The following is an 11,867-nucleotide window of genomic DNA, read 5'->3' on the forward strand; positions in this document are numbered from 1 at the left end:
TTAAGATTATACTTTGTTGCATTTGAGTCAGTGCAATGAAACAGTCTCTGTAATTCTCAGAGATTTGCACATCTGTGCGGCAGGTATTTGAGCTTAGTCCACGTAACCAGTTTCCAGCTGCCCAAGATTCGAACGCTGCCTTCTCTGTCAAGACTGCATGTTTCAGTTCCTTCCACAGATGGTCAACAGCCAAAATATAGCCGCTTAGAACCTGTGGTGGCTGGTCGTCGGGAGCTTTCAACAGCTAATCAAAATTGTATACAAGCTTTCACATACAGAAATATAAGCCGAAAAGCAGCGCTGCAAAGGCACACAAAAACAGTATGTACATACAGTATTGTGTTTTATGATATTAGTTAACTACAGATACATGATTTCATATGTAAAACCAAAGCGTGGGGGAAGTCTCTGTCTGTCCCGGAATGGCTCAGTGAATCTGTGGCGCTGATGATCGGCAGCATCCTCTCAAAATATCAACTCGCTCATCTTTACTGTCCCGTGCCTTAACATTGTTGTCCCCTGTATTTTCTACATCAACCACGCCATAAAAAATATATATAATACGGTCAAGTGTATTGTATGTGGAGCCTCTGAACTCGGTACAGGGTAGTGTTGCAGCGGGCCGGGCGATGTGTGGAGCTAGCCGCTTTGTATGCGACTTATCACTCAGTAGGACTCAGTGTGTTGGGCCTATCGCAAGTAACCCGCAGTGTACACTAATGTGTACAAAGAGCAGTCAAATATTTAATACAGTAGAGGAGGGATGACTTATAGCTAAAGTGCGCCGTTGATACCTCTTATCTATGACTAAAACATTAGAGAGGTCCAAAACGTCCGAGTGTTATAAAACAATTTCATGGAACTGCATATCCCTACAACTGAATGTGCTATCGTTCTAAAACTTTAGCCATTATCTTCAAACATCTATGTATAATGTATTTAGAAGCACATTACCAAATTTAATATATACGATCTTTACCTGTTGTTGGGTGTTTTTAGCTTCATCTTTTGCATGTTTTTCATGTTGGTGGACTCATGACCTGCAGAAAAGAGCAAGCTTTTTTGCACTGTGTAGCAAATTTTATACAGCCGACGATTGTTACTTTAAGTATGGGAAAGTTAAGTGCACATGAATATTTAACATCATAAATGAAGTGCATTGCATTACCATAGTTAAAATTTGTAGCTGCAATTGTTGTTCCATCTTTCGACCAAAAGAACAGATGCTATTTATGTTCTTGTATGTCGGGATCACCCACTTAAGAGGCTCTTTTATCGAACCCTTGAACTGGGTGGTCGTATATATAAATAACTGCCATTCATTCATTATATGGAAGGCTAAATGGTAAACATGAAATATATGTTTATGGTGACACTACTGTACAATATATATTTTGATTTTTTTAAAAGAATCCTCTATATTGCATTGAATAAATTACGTTAAGAGCTCATGATCATAAATGTACTGAGCAAGATCCTCGATCATAAGTCACGAAGCACCATCCCTTTGTCATCCCTTACCAAAAAAAAAAAAAGACTAAATAGCACTCAAGTGGAGACTATATTAATGCTCCTGTATTTGTAAATGAACTTTTTGGGACATTTATCATGAAGATCAATATCTAGCAAATCATTGTAAAGCCTAGTCAAGCAGGAAGAATTGATAATGAGGAGAGATGAGTGTTTCGAGAGGGGAAGCATGGAGGAAAGGCCAGCACATCAGACTTTTGTTTCAAAGCTACATTGCATACAGTATATAAAAAAAACAACTCACCAGTTTTGAAATTTTTGTCTTATTAAAAAGGAAACCAAGATAAATCATTTCACAATTTTTCCACCGTTGATAGGACATATAAACTGTACAACTTGAATGGACAAATTGACAAAAAGAATATTTTCAATAAGAGTCACTGAAGGTGTAGTGGTACACACGCCTGCCTTTGGTGAGGCAGTGTGGGATCGATTCCTGGTCAGTGTTAGTGTCAATATCTGCCCTGTGACTGACTGGCGACCAGTTTAGGCTGTAGACCGCCTTGCGCCCAAAGCTAACTGGGATAGGATCCACCTTTCCCGCAACCTTTGTGAGGATAAGTGGCTTGGATAATGACATAATATTTTCACGAGAGGATTTAAAATAACTGAAATAAATTGGCTGTACACCCACTATTAACTGGCATGTGGCTAGGTTCTGAATTAACCATCCACCAAATATCTGAGCCACTTATCCTCACAAGGGTCATAGGAGTGCTGGAGCCTATCCCAGCTAACTGTGGGCGGGAGGGAGGATATACACCGAACAACAGTTACACTCACAATCATACCGAGGAGCCATTTAGAGCGTCCAATTAATTTTGGGGATGTGGGAGGAAACAGGAGTACCTGCAGAAAACCGACACTGGCATGGGGAGAACATGCAAACTCCACACAGGCAGGGCCGTGTTTGAACCCTGGTCCTCAGAACTGTGACGCAGACACTCTAACCAGTCATGCTACCGGGCTGCCCAGAATTAACCAATCACATAAAAGCTTGTGTTGAGTGGTTGTCAGCACACACCTGCCACTATTTGTAAGTGCTTTGATTAAACAAAAAAACATTTCACCTTCTCTGCCAGCCTTTTCCTCACATTTGTTTTACTCTCTTGCAGAAGTCAGGTTTTGTGCTTACACTTCTATTTGAGCCTTTAAGGGCCCAGCTACAGCTGAAGAAACCTCGCCCCAAAGCACGATGCTGCCACCACCATGTGTTTTTACCGTAGGTGGGTATGGTGAGCTTTTGCTTTTAAGCAGTGTTGTGTTGCTGTCAAAAGTTCCTTTATTAATTATAGCCCAAAAAAAGTTCAACCTTGGATTCAACGGACCAGAGCAAAATCTTCCAGATACGAGTGGGAAAATGTGTTATGGTCCAATGAAACATAGAATGCCAGGGGCAAAAGTCTCCAAACTTTTATCATCGGTGAGCTCATTTTACGCTGTGAAAGTGCAGGGGAGTTACACTGGTTTAGTATTCTTTTGCTGTTTAATGTTTTAAAGAAGACAATCACGATGCTTGCCAGTGTCAAGTTTACACTGGCATACTATATTCCATCCATCCATTTTCTTAGCCGCTTATCCTCATGAGGGTCGTGGGAGTGCTGGAGCCTATCCCAGCTGTCAATGGGCAGGAGGCGAGGGACACCCCAAACTGGTTTCCAGCCAATCGCAGGGCACATGGAGACAAAGAGCCGCACTCACAATCACACCTAGGGGCAATTTAGAGTGTTCAATTAATGTTGCATGTTTTATGGACGTGGGAGGAAACCGGAGTGCTCGGAGAAAACACACACAGGCACGGGGATTTAATGCAAACTCCACACAGGTGGGTCCGGGATTGAACTTGGGAACTCAGACCTGTGAGGCCCACACTTGCATACCATATTCAATATCAATATTCAAACATCATAATTCACAATTAATTGAGTGCAAGCCAAGGCCAAAATAACGGACAAAATTGATCTAACCAACCTGCTATCTAAACCTGATATGAAACAAAAATGTAACCAAAATACATTCACTAACCTAACTTCCTATATTAAGAAGAAGATAAAAAAAAAGGAAACCGTTAAATGAAAAAACTAAAGTTGCTCACTTGCAACAGGAATTAAAAGGGAAATACTCAGGGCACCGAGGAGGGTCATGGCAGGAGTCAAACGGGCCTCTTGACACTGGCAGCAGCAGGATTTGACGGCAGCAGCAGGACTTGAGGATTGGGTCTCCTCGCAGGAGCCAATCAGCAGAGCCCACGACGGGCCGTCACTTCGCAGCAGCCAATCGGAAAACGGCGAGCGCTGTAACAATGCCTTTGAGGTGTGCGAGTTTTCTTTTCCTATGAGGCTATTTAACATTTTGACATTACCAGGGTCATTTACTACGGACCACAAAGGTTACAAATCCCGTGTTCTTGCTTTTATTAGTTTCAAAACGCAAATCAGAGTGGACACTTTACCCAGAGGTCAGCAGGGTGAACTTAAGGTGAACCCTGCACTGGGCAATCAGTACCTATTTAGATCGTAACTGGAAGACTTGGCTGAATGAGTTGACAACATTTGTGCTCTGCTTTGTCGTTATTGTAAAATTATACTGCTAAAAAGATATAGGGAATATGTGATCATCAGAATGAGACAAGTCAGCTTGACTTGAAAATAAAGGATGACCACATATGGAATACTTGGCAGGGGGTGGTCGATTTTCCCATATGCAGGCTACAGAAGTTGTTAAGGTAATGTAGTTCCTTCATGATGGCACGTCTATCAATATCAGAGACCAGCAGGTTTCTTATATCTCCCAGGACTGTGTCAAAAGCATGCAGGAGATACCAGAGGACGAGCCAGAACACCAGCAGAGATGCCCTTAGGAGGGTATTTGCGCATTTGTGTTTGGATGAAGAGGGGGAGACCTGCCAGAGCTTTACAAATTGACCTCGAGTCCGCTCCAGCAAGTTGGGGTATGGGCTCACAGCCCGGCAACATGAAGCCCGATAAACATTTTCCAGAGAGCAGTAGGATTGGCGGATTCACCACCAGTGGCTTTTTCTCTTCCCAGTAGATTCACATTTAGCACAGATGACGGATGTGAAAAAGTCTCCCTGCAAAATTCCCCAGCATGACGGTTTGGTAATGGGTCAGTGTGGTCTAGGGAGGTATGTACTTGTCGGACAATACAGCTCTCCATCCCTTCGCCAGATGTATTCTAACTGCTGTTTAGCACCGGGATTCAGTCCTCAAATTCATTGTTAGAATATGAAATGGAAAGAATGTCGGTAACTATTTCGAGCGTTCACAGCCAGAGAAGACAAGCCCACTCATCGTCTTTCCGATTGTATTTACATTTTGTATATTTTGGGCAAACGCGTCAGAGTAACCTACAAACCAAATGTCATATGTGTTATACGTGAATGTACAGGAAAATCAGTCCTCTGCTCGCTTCTTTGACAGGTTTTCCCCACACTTGCAAATGTGATACTTTGGAAAATTTGACTTGCGTCACACTTGAATAACTTATTTATTTTTAGGCAGTCCTTCGGGGACGCAACCTCAGTTATTATTCTTCCAACTCTAATTCTCAAGAACTGAAACACATTTTGCTTGACTGTATATCAAAGGACCATACTTAAAAGACCTTTTTATTTTTACGTTTTTTGAAAAATTATTCAAGGAATTCATTGACACAGTTTCAATGGAAAACTTTATTAGAACCATACTGAAAAGAACAATGTCGGACAAGGTAATTGCAATCGTTTGATTGTTTTACCAAGAAGAAAGTGGACCAAATTCTCAGTTCAGTGTGATTAAACAGTTAACTGTTTCAGCACAAAAACTATTTTAAGAAAATGATTCGTGCAACTAGAATATAAAACCTTGCCAGTGGACAGCCTTGTTTATGTCTGGTCCCCATCATGTAGACATTGCAGCGGTTGCGTGTTATTAATCGTGGCAATGTCTCATATTTATTACTTAACAGCCTGCTACCTTGAAATAAAGGTTTAAAGCTGTATGTATGAGTACGATTGTGCATGCACATTTTTTAAAAGATTCCAAATGTCTTTGAAACTCTGTGTGCCGGTTCTGTGACGGACATTGAAATCCCCTGACCTGCACACATAACACATGGTTTTATTGCTACTAATTATTTCCTGGAACCACCAAGCCTATAAAAATCAAAATAGTGTCCCTTCCTGCTTTTCAGAATATACTGGAGGTAATATATTAGATAATATCGCAATTTCAAAACAAGTTTGTAGGCTAACACAACCAAACCGATTGACATATTTTTTTTTCTAATGAATGGCAAAGCACTAGTGGTATAAAAATCTTTTTTCATTGAGTTGATTATGACTTCTGATTTGCAAATCTTTTACATATTAAATTCTTTAATTAAGATAGTGTACTTTTTCTGGAATGCAGGAGGAAACCTGAGGCAGACAAGCTAACCACATCGTCCACCATCTCTGCTCTGTATTGCAGATAAAATGTTTATTTACCACTTGTTCTAATCAGTGTCACAGGTGAGCTGAAGGCGACATTTGGGCGAGCGCTCTTTGACAATGTGTGTGAGTCCATGATGTCACAAATCTCAAACATGTCCATATGTCCATGGTGCTAAAGAAAATGCCCGCCAACAAGCACGCCTGCCGCTAGATGGAAATAACCTGCCCATTCTGTCTGGGCTGAAAATATAATGAACACAGCGACCCTGGCAGCTGGTGAAAGCAGCCGCTAAATACCTTGTTACGTCCCCGACGGGATGTTCGTTTCCCATGGCTGCCCATTATTATCAGAACGCTGAAACCACGAAGTGAAGGATTGCCTGCTGCAGTAGTGTGAGGGATACGGGTCAAAAAGGTCACACGCCGTGGTAGTAAAAGCACTGCTGATTAAGGCCTTTGAAATACTTTCTTTCCGTCAGGTTGGTGACAACGTTCCTATATTTTTCAAAAGGAGTGACTCATAGTATTGTGTGTGGGGGTTATTTTTCTTTCTGCTGCTGAACATTTTTGTACTTTTGATGGTGTATCATTAACACAGAAAGATAAGGCAGCTTCCCCGCATGTTTGGGAGATTTTGTTTTGGTCTCATGAAATCCAATTTTTTTAATCTTTTGGAAAAGGAATTTGTGGGGAAACAGAAGACTGCCTGTCATGCAAAAAAAAAAAAAAAAAAAAAAACACCCTGCAGTGGACTGCGGTAGTGGCAGCAGCATGCTATGGGACTGCTTCAGTTAAGCGTGGCCTTTGTCAAGGTGGAGGAAATTATGAACAGTTCCAAGTAGCGATGAGTGTTACCACAAAACATTAGCCTTCTGCTAGAAAGGAAAAAACTATTTGGGAAAAGCCAACTATTAAGCAGAAATTAATGAGTTAATGCAAGGCGTGGTGGAGGGAGTTATGAACAGTTTCAACTATCAGCGTAAGCACAAAACTTTTGCACTTTTGCTTGAAAGAAAAACAATATATTATCCCACATGTGGAGAAAGCTCGGGCAGTGATAAGTGTCTTCTGCTGACATCCGCCTCTGGAGCATCAAATCAACTACACACCTGCATTTGAATGACGGGCAGCCCTTGCAAAGATTCACCTGCTGTCACCACGTTGCTAAGTTCATTCCATGAGTAACACTTGTTGTGACTTCCACTCCTCATGTCCACCTTTTTAAAAGTGTGCTATCCAATAAAGTGAACGGTCATTGAGTTGCAGGCTTGCAATCAAAATAAGCCACATTTAAGCACAGGCTGAGTGTACGATCTTATTTAGATTCCAAAACATTCAGGAATGCATGCATTTGCCAGGAAATACAAATCACGCATTTTGACTACGCTTGCGGTTTAGAGTTGGCCTGTCTGACACAAGTCCGTCAAAGGCAGTCTCCATCCTTTTTCCGAGCCATTTAACCTCACTCGGGTCACGGGAGTGCTGGAGCATATCCCAGCAATCTTTGGGCAGGAGGCGAGGTACAACATGAATTGGTTGCCAACCAATCACAGCGCACATAGAGAGAGACCACAGTCACACTCACAATCACACCTCAGGGCAATTTAGAGTCTCCAATGAATGCTTGTTTTTGGGATGTGGGAGGAAACCAGAGTGTCCTTAGAAAATCCACGCATGTATGGGGAGAACATGCAAAGTCCACACGGTGGGGCTGGCATTTGAACCCCAGCCCACAGAACTTTGAGGCCAACGCTTTAACCATTTGCTCCACAGCGCCGCCACATGTATGCAATATTGATGAAATGAAACCTTGTAGCCCCCGGATGTTGCTGATAAGTGCAGTTCACACCAGGACAGCATAAGGTCAAACGTGCTCAGAGACTGCTGATTTTAACCATGTGATTTTTCTCTCATCACAAGGTTGCATTCGAAATTGCAGTTGTGAGTTTAAATGTGGCCATTCTGCTATTTTGGGTATGCGCTCAGCCTGCAGACTCTGATACTACTTTACTCTATGTAACCCAGTTAAAAATTGCTAGAGTTAAAAGTTAAAAGAAATAGAGTAGCAATTAGGTTATAGGTTTTCCTTACCCAAGGTGGTGGAATATTTGTTAAAGAGTTTGCTGAATTTATTTTCTGTTGAAGGGATTTGTACTTAAATGTGTTTTATTGATTTGTGAAAAGAAATACTTTTGTTTGTCATTTCAATGTTGTAACCAGTGTTTGAGAAGGACTGGAAGTGACGTGTTGAGGAGACCCAGGAGGGACACGAAAAAGAGAGAAAAAAGAAAGCTGTTTGAAGAGAAAGAAAAGTTAAAGGCGGACATTTATCAACATTGTTCAACGTGTTCGACAAGGAATGTTGACAGTTCAATGGTAATAGTGTGTCGTTTGAGTGGACTACTCAAATCATGCTGTAACGTGGTGGAATTAGCTGCTAATACAGAGGCTAAGTGGATGCGTGGAACTTTGCTAGGATGCAAGCAACAAGCTAACGCCAGCTAGTGAGGCCTGCGTTGGAACACGTGGAAGAAGACAAGAACGCTAGCGACGAACTAATGCTAGCAAGGCCTGCATCGGTTTGAGAGGCCTGCAATGGACTACAAGGACAAAGCTTCGCAACAGATCGGACCGTCAGGACTTGGATGAGGCTGGACGATTGGACACAACCCTCAACGTCACATTCGTCACTTCTGCCATTTGAAACAAAGATATTGGGGTTTGAATTTCATTTGTTTTTCCGGCAAGGTTATATTTGTTTGGCCCCTTAAAGTACGTTAAGTCAGATTAGTTTAGGTCTGCATGGTGTACCTGTTATGTTGACTTTATTTGATTGTTTGATTTTCCATCCTTTATTTTATTAAATGTTCACCCTTTTTGTTACAAACCAGGTTTATTATTTGACTATCTGTATGACAGTTAAAAAAGTGGGTAGTTTATTTGGTACCTTGATTAGTTAAATTAGGATAACATTAACTCATAAGGGGAAATATTATTTCAGAGACCTTTTGAGAGGGAATAAGTTCACAAGTAAAGGGTAAAGTTGTAATAGACGTTTAGAATAATTAACAATGTGTTAATCGATTAGTTCCTAATTTAGATTGAGGAAAGAACTCAGGTTAGCTACCTCTCGTCAAAGTATTATATACTTGAGAGGCGCTACTTATACTTTATGATACTGCAATCACACATCAACAGCAGCATCAAAACAGAATAATGCTATCCCATGCATGGAACTATTACATTTTTATTTGAGTGTATGTAAAAAAAAAAAAAAAAAGCCACTCGCTCGTTCTTTTTATTTCAATGACAAAAATAACAGTGAGGGAAAAGAAAACCTTTTAGTCTGTCTTTTACACCTAGCAACCTCTTGTATGACTTGCCAAACGAAGCTCAACCAAAGGCTGTCCAAGGCCTGATCTCAGGAGCGTGACGTCAACGTTTTATTAACATAAATAGATCCGTCAGTCCGCACTCTGTCTGAAGGCTCTGCTCCAGTATGTGTGACCTAGAAGACAATGAACAGCCAACTGCCTGGAATAGAAAGGTGGTAGCAGGTCTGACTGGTCTGCTAAGTTTCCAGTAATTTGTAGTACACTGGAAGTAAAGTAATGCAAGAAAACAACAAGGTGGCTGACCAGGTGAAACACTTGAGTGCTTGCGTAGAGATGCACTTAGGTAGGATCAGTCTACTCCACTAAGTACATGGATGATCAAATTTAGTGGTTTGTTTACATGGTCATATTTGCAGTAGCACGTAATGTATAGGTAGTAAGTACACACAGTTTGTAAAACGCGATGCTTTTTAACCTCTACGGGAAAACATAGACACAATGTCAAACATAGACAGTTCTGTCAAGCTTGTCAAATACATTTTGTTCTGATTTGGAAACAATTCTCCCTTTGCAAATGACCTGTTCCATTGACAAACCATTACCTTCACACCTTTTGTAACTGGAGAGGCAAGTAATGTTTTACGTCAGCTGTTTTAATATAACTGTCATACATATCCAGAGAGAGTTCCACCACGGCTAAAATTGAAATGTCGAAATGATAAATTGGTCTTTAAACACCAGCTAAACAATGGGGGTGTAATAAAAGTCAAGTGGCAATTTTTTTTAGCACTCTCCAGGGACTAGAATATATTTTTAACTAAAAACTGATGACCGCATGATTTTGGTTTTGATTTTCTTCACGACAATGTTGATTTGAATCCTTAGAAGACATAACGAGCTGAAAATGGGTTGCATCTCAGAGTGGTTGGTTTTTTTTTTTTATTTTTTAAATTGAAAAACACGAAAGAGTAGTGTAAACAACCGTGACACTTTCAGTCTAGCAAAGTGTACTTCTCCTGCCGCACCTTCTGTGCAGTCTGAAATGACAAACATGCATACTGTACATTACATGGAGAAGTGGAGTATTCAACACGCTCAAAAGAACAAGCAGTTGCTGTTTCTTTACCAGGAGATATTTCCAACTCCTGCCCCGGCATGCCAATGACAGCATTTCCAGTTGTTTGCGAAGCTCGACGTCAACGGGAAAAGTCTTCTTTCAAGTCATCAGAAAAAATAGAAGGAAAAAAGTTCCAGTCTTTTTAGCACGTAGCTGTCGTGCAAACATTTCCTTAGGTGTCGCACAATATTCAAAAAGATCAATTCATGCACCAAACACACAGACAATCGCAAAAAGGTTGGCACATGGCCTGTGCAAAAATAGGAGAGAGAGAATAAAAATGTAGAAATCAAAATAAATAAATAATGGACATAGTGGGACAAATGATAAAAACAAACTTGCGTAAAGGTCCCCATTTTGTTGATCCTGATCCTTCTTTTGCAATAAAATGTTCTGTGCAACATCCGAAGCATGTGCATTTAGAAAAAGTTCGGCCAAAAATAAATTGCAGATTTGAAAGTAGAAGTTCCAATATATACTAAACGGAGCCTGACATCATAGCCTCAAAACATTTTTAAAGGAGGAGAGCGGCAGAGAGGTGGATGTAATTAAGATGGTTATGGCTGAATGAAGCTCTCAAATTGGCCAAGCTTTTATCACAGACTCGGTTTCATGCTGCAGGTGCTACAAGAGGTACTTCAAACTTGCAGTGATTCCACTTACCTTCGCTTTCAGTAGCAAATGAAAGTTTATTTCTTGGAAACTTGGAGGACTGATGCAAAGCTTAGATTTTTGAAAAAAAAAAGTTGCGCATCAGAATGTTCACCTGAGAATATAGTAGATGTTTTTTTTTTTTTTTTTTTTTGCAAATGTAGTGTGTCATTTGTTGTATAATCCGCACTTATAAACTTTTGAAAGTTTGGGGCAAAATACAACTGTTTAAAATTGGCATATTTATGCCTCACCGTTCAAAGGTTGGGGGTCGAATGTGGGCTCCAGTCTTTTTGTTTGGCGTTTGCATGTTCACCGCATGCTTGCATCGGTTTCATCTGGGTACTCAGTCTTCCCTCTACATTCCAAAAACGTGTAGTTAGCGTCATTAAAGACACAAATTCAGCAGTTCTGAATATGGTTATGGAAATCTGCAGCATGTCCGCTGATGGAAAATTAATTACAGGTAGTTTCATTCATTTCTTTGACAGTGTCCAACACTAATTATGCAGAACGAGTAAAGGCAGATCCCAATATCCTGCAATGTAATGAAATTGGAAATATGCAAAATTATTTAAGGGCAACTAAAACTGTAGTTTTCTTGAACTATAAGGCAATACCCGGCATTGCAGCACAAGTACAAAAGTGTACGTGGACTTGTTGGTTCTGCTTGCGTGAGTTGGTTGTTTATTGTGGCCTTGTCTTTAACCTGATTTGCACGTTGGGATGGAAATAAAGATGAGTCAGTCTTTTATCTTTCACCCACCGATTTTACTTGCTGCTGCCGGTTGTCATGCCAACA

The 11,867-nt window shown here is 40.7% G+C and overlaps 1 long non-coding RNA gene across 1 annotated transcript; it reads left to right on the forward strand.

Moving 5' to 3' along the window:
- The first annotated feature begins 2,514 nt into the window (after positions 1 to 2,514).
- Positions 2,515 to 8,844, forward strand: LOC133508726 (uncharacterized). The gene is made up of 3 exons (XR_009797128.1): positions 2,515 to 2,566; positions 2,646 to 2,756; positions 8,183 to 8,844. It is a non-coding gene; the product is annotated as an uncharacterized LOC133508726 (long non-coding RNA).
- The last annotated feature ends 3,023 nt before the right edge of the window (positions 8,845 to 11,867 follow it).

The sequence above is a fragment of the Syngnathoides biaculeatus genome, chromosome 11 (assembly GCF_019802595.1).
Source record: "Syngnathoides biaculeatus isolate LvHL_M chromosome 11, ASM1980259v1, whole genome shotgun sequence".
In the NCBI taxonomy this organism is placed as follows: domain Eukaryota; kingdom Metazoa; phylum Chordata; class Actinopteri; order Syngnathiformes; family Syngnathidae; genus Syngnathoides; species Syngnathoides biaculeatus.